The sequence below is a fragment of the Sorex fumeus genome, unplaced genomic scaffold, assembly GCF_029834395.1.
Source record: "Sorex fumeus unplaced genomic scaffold, SorFum_2.1 ptg000013l, whole genome shotgun sequence".
In the NCBI taxonomy this organism is placed as follows: domain Eukaryota; kingdom Metazoa; phylum Chordata; class Mammalia; order Eulipotyphla; family Soricidae; genus Sorex; species Sorex fumeus.
The window spans coordinates 17,430,084-17,435,905 of NW_026606070.1; positions in this window are offsets into that span (position 1 = coordinate 17,430,084).

Here is a 5,822-nt window from a genome sequence, read left to right on the forward strand (position 1 = left end):
TTCCCCATTGAGGATGATGCTTGCTGTAGGCTTGTGGTAGATGGCTTTAACTATGTCGAGGAAAGTTCCCTCTATACCCATTTTGGCGAGGGTTTTCATCATAAAGGGGTGCTGGACCTTGTCAAATGCTTTCTCTGCATCTATTGATATGATTGTATGGTTTATATCTTTTCTTTTGTTGAAATGATGGATTATGTTGATTGATTTCCGAACGTTAAACCATCCTTGCATCCCTGGGATGAATCCTACTTGGTCATGGTGTATGATCTTTTTGATGAGTAGTTGGATTCTATTTGCTAGTAGTTTGTTGAGGATCTTTGCATCTGTGTTCATCAGGAATATCGGCCTGTAATTCTCTTTCTTTGTGGTATCTGTGTCTGCAAGTTCCTGAGCTTCCGTTTGTCTGTGAAACTGTGTGTTGTTCCTTCTTTTATGAATGAGAGTCTCGCTGGGTAAAGTATTTTTGGTGAGGCATTTATTTCATTGAGTTTTTTCACTATATCCCATCACTGTTTTTGGGATATGAGGGTTTCATCAGACAAATCAGCTGTGAATTTTAAGAATGCTCCTTTGTATGAAATTTCTTTCTTCAATCGTGCTGCTTTCAGAATTTTGTCTCTATCTAAGGTTTTGGTCATTTTGATCAGGATATGTCTTGGGGTATTTTTATTCAGATTTCTTCTAGCTGGTACCCTTCGGGCCTCCTGAATGTGGTCACAAGTTTTCTTCCACTCTGGAAATGTTGTCGCAATGATGTCTTTGACAGTTTCTTCTTCATCAAGGTTTTCTTCCTGTCCCTCTGGGACTCCAATAATTCTTATGTTACCTCTCTTGGCTTCATCACGATCTTCTCTTACCATCTGTTCTCGAATTGTGAGTCTCTTTTCCATTTTCTGCTCTTTTCTGGAGAGTCTCTGAACTTCATCTTCGAGCTCACTGATTCTGTTCTCAGCAGCTGTTACTCTGCTGCTGAGGCCTTCCACTGAGTTTTTCAATTCGCCTACCAGGTTTTTCAGGTCTGACATTTCCGTTTGCATTTTCCTCATTTCTTCCTTCAAATCCTCTTGCCTCTTATTGGCATTGCTTTCCATTGTTTCTTTTAGCTCCCTAAGCATCCTCAGTAGCTCCCTTCTAAATTCCTTGTCAGAGAGGTTGTCTAACACTACAATACTGTTGGTATCTTCTGGAATAGCCTCTTCAATAAGAAAGTTTGGTGGGCTTTTGCGTTGCTTTACCATTGTGACCAGTTTGGTTTAGACCTTCATGTTCACTGTTACTATTCTGCTTGATATGCAGAATGAATTGAGATAGGCTTAACGAGTAATTGACTAATGTGTTTCTAGTGGTTGAGCTAACCTAGAGAAGGTTCCATCTAAGAGGGTAACTTATGGTTCCTATGGGATATGTAGTGGGAGAATATTTCACGGCCGCATTAGCGGCCGCAGCTCCAGAAAGGGTCCCTGGTGCTGGGCGCTGGGCAGTACCTGTTTGAATGAGGAGAGAGTGCCCAGAGCCGTTCAGCTTTGTTTCTGTGAGATGTGTCTCAGTTCCCGTCCCGTGCAGATCAACCAGATATTTTTTTTTATTTTTAAAATTAATATATTTCAAATTTTGGTCTGAAGTTAAAATTCACTACATCCTCTTCAAGGGAAAAATTTTCTCTTCAATTTAGAGAAATTCTAGGAATGGAGCTAGAAAGAGTCAACAGTGAACAGCATAATACAGATAGTCTTTGCCATGCTTGCAGACAACCCCAGTTTAATTCGCTGGCATATTTTGTCTCCAGTGTATCACTAGATATTATCCTGAAGCACAGGACCCTGAAAAAACCCTGAAACAGCCAAGTGTGACCCCAAAACCAAAAGAAAAATTTTAAACCCTGAAATGCACAAAATGTGTATTTATGCAGAATTGAGATTCTCTTCAATGACTATCATTCAGCGTGTATATGTGTGTGTGTCTGCGTGTGTGTGTGTGTGTGTGTGTAGTCAAATTGCTAGAAGCATGCCTTTGCTTTGTGTTATTTTTATTATTGCGAACAAATGTTAGATGTCAAATTTTTGCTTGCTTGGTTTGGGAAGCCACATCCAAAGGGAATAATGGCTGTGTGCTGGGGGTTGCGAGGAGTCCTGCTTGGGATCCGATGTTCAGCAAGAGCTCAGCTTACTGGTGTATTAACTCTATAGAGTTAATATTCAACTCACCTTCACCATTACATCGTTTAAAACAAATACTAGAGTTTAGTTAGCCTGTAACAAATTATTGAGAATTTTCTGTCCCCTTTAGACAAATAAAAAGAAATAGATCCTCCTTTACCAACACCAAACTAGCCTACGAAGTGACTATTTAACTGGCGTTCAACATCACATTTTTATCATAAGTATTACAGTTGAAACTTGCTTTCTGTGAGGACTTACTGTCTCGTTTAGTCTAATAAAAGTGTAGCTGAATAGATATGGAGAGTATTATGCTGTGTGAAATGAGTCAAAGGGGGAGAAATATAGAATGATTGTTTTCATCTGTGGGATATAAAAAAGTCTAATATGAGACTAAGGCTCATGGACAGCAAAAACAAGGACCAGGGAGACTGCCCAACAGATGGGATCTTGCCATAGTCAAAGGATGGGGGAAGGGCAGTTAGGATAGAGAAGGGACCAGTAAAACACTAGAGTTAGAAATGGTCACTCTGAACAAGAACTGAGTGCTGAAAGAATGTAAAGGGATATATTTGCTAACCTCTTAGTACCTATGTTGCAAAAATAATGTCCAGAAGGAGAAAGAGATAGAGAGAGAGAAGAATTGGAGAAGAGGGGTGCAGGGATGGAGGATGGAAGAAGGGAAACTGGGGTAGGGGTATTGGTGGTGGGAAATGCATCCTGGGAAAGATTGGGTATTGGAGCATTGTATGACTGAAACACAATCATGAATAACCTTCTGACTGTGTATGTCATAGTTATTCAATTAAAAAACGAAGCATTCTTTATATGTGTATATGTATATGTATACGTATGCATATATATGTATGTATATTTAATGCCAGTTTCTTTTCTTGTGTCCTGGATTCTTCTTGTTATCTACATCTGTAATTTATAATTTTTTATGTTCTCATTGATTTTTTTTCTACCTTGTCCATTAATATAAGCAAATATGCTGTCATATTTCACAATGTAAAATAAAGAAATAAAAAACCTTTACATAAAATCTCCTTTAGTTATTCTAAATATTTTCTGCACTGCTCTCCATTATCAGTAAATTAAAAAATGCCTAAACTCACTATAGTTCACCATACCAAGTTGTTTTTTTACTGTGCTCTTTCTTATTATTTCATGATTTTTATTAACTATATATGTATATAGATATATATATATATACACTGAAATGCTTAAATATATTAAATGCTTTCTTTAATAATGTTTTGTTGAGAGATGAACCATATACTCACATACATACACAATGGTTATACCATGAATATGCTCTTGTTTCCCAAAGTGTTTCACAGCTCCACTAGGTGCTGTGAAGGTAGATTTCCAAAAATTTCTAAGCCAGTTTTTTTTTTCTGTGCAGGGATGGTAAGTAAGTTTAGGAACCTTAATTTGTAACAGGTATAGCATGAAAATAAATAAAAATGTAAAGCCACAATTTTAAAATAAATAATAGAACATTATCCATACCTTTCGTGCATCCTCACTACTTCATAATGTTGTATTTTAATACCCTGCTCAGGAATGGGGTAATATCTCAAGCAGTAGAATATCTACTCTAGAACAATCCCATTTGCAAGGGTCCCAAGCAATTTACCATGATCCTGGTTCGTGACATAATATCCAAAAGCTGGGTATGATGCTTATATAAAAATAATATAAATAGCCACAGGTACTATAAATAAATGTGGTAAATTTTGTATTTTTCATTTCTGAATTTTCTCTATCTTCTTAAACTTTCATGTTTACCCATTCAGCATACTTTTTGGATTGGCATGTCTAATCATGTATAAAATCTACTCAACATGCTCGCTTGTGGGATTTCATTGTTGTTCTTTGTGGGGTATCCCAGGCAGTGCATGCAGACTCTACCTGTCTCTTATTCCCAAAGCTATCTGGAGAACCAAACATTCCTGAGACTGAACTCAGTGTCCCAACCTTCAACGTATCTATCCTGCCTCTGTAATAACTTTTTTTAATTAAAAAAAATAAAATGATACAGATTTTTGTTCACTGACCTTAGAAAAACGCTGTTGCAAAGTCGCATAAATTGCATGTAATCAACCATCTTCAATCCTCTGGGCACTGCCAGAAATGATCCCTTAGCACAGAGTCAGGAGAACACCTGAGCACAGCCAAGTATGACCACAAGACCAAACAAAACAAGATTGTATTACTAAAATTAGAATATGCAGCACTGCACTGTTGCATTGTCCTCCCATTGTTCATTGATTTGCTTGAGTGGGCACCAGTAACATCTCCATTGTGAGACATGTTACTGTTTTTGGCTTATTGACTATGCCATGGGGAGCTTGCCAGACTCTTCTGTGTGGGCAAGATACTCCTAGTAGCTTTCCAGGCTCTCCGAGAGGGATGCAGGAATCGAACATGGGTGGGCCGCGCACAAGGCAAATGCCCCACCACTGTACTATCGCTCTAGCCCATCAATGAATAATGGGGTAATAATTACAGAGTAGAACTATAGAAGTGTAGTACCATTGTTCATCGATTTGCTTGAGCTGGCACCAGTTACATCTCCAATGTGAGACCTGTTTCTGTTTTTGGCATATCGAATATGCCAGCGGTAACTTGACAGGATCTGCTTGTGGGTGGTATACTCTCAGTAGCTTGCAGAGCTCTCAGAGGGGAATGGAGTTATCACACCCATTTCAGTCACGTGCAAGGAAAATCCTCTACCCGCTGTGCTATCGTGCCAGCCCCTCTGCTATAACCCTCCCCTTTACCTTCCCCCATAACATTCCCCTGTAACCTTCCCTCCAAACTTTCCCCCTGTAGGCCTCCCCAACAAATGTACCCCTGTAATCCCCCACAATCCCACCCATATCCCTCCCCTTAACCCTCCCCTATAACCCTCCTCTGTAACCCTCCCTGAATTAAATACACAATACAGTTTGTAAAGTTACTAGTGCTCTATTGCAATAGTAGCACTGCTCTGTAGCACTGTCGTCCCTTTGTTCATCGATTTGCTCTAGCAGGCACCAGTAATGCCTCCATTGTGAGATTTCTTGTTACTGTCTTTGGCATATGGAATATGCCATGGGGAGTTTGCCAGGCTCTGCCACACGGGTGAGATACTCTAGGCAGTTTACTGGGTTCTCCGGGAGGGATGGAGCAATTGAACCCAGGTCGGTTGCGTGCAAGGCAAATGCCCTACATGCTGTGCTATTGCTGCAGCCTATTAAAATAAAAGTTGCAGAAATTGTAGAACTGAAAGTTTAGGTAGGATCAGGAAAGTGGCTCAGGGGTATTTGCTTGTTTGGCACCAGGCAGATATCTCAAAGGGTCTAGCCACACGTCTAGCGTGTGCAAAGTCCTGAGTTCTATCCACAGCTCCACTACCTCCTCCCATGTTCCCCACCTGGCACTGTCCAGTGTGTCCTATAGGACACATTACATTTTCTCATCCTAGGAACAAACGTAATGATGGAATGATTCTTTTTTCGGTGAATGGGGGACAAGTATTGTTTGGACTACACCAATCTGTGCTCAGAACTTACTCCTGGTTCTGTGCTCATAGTTCACATTCGTTCCTGTCGATGCTTAAGGAACCATATGTAATGCCAGGGATCAAACCTGGGCAGACCACCTCCCCCATTGTAC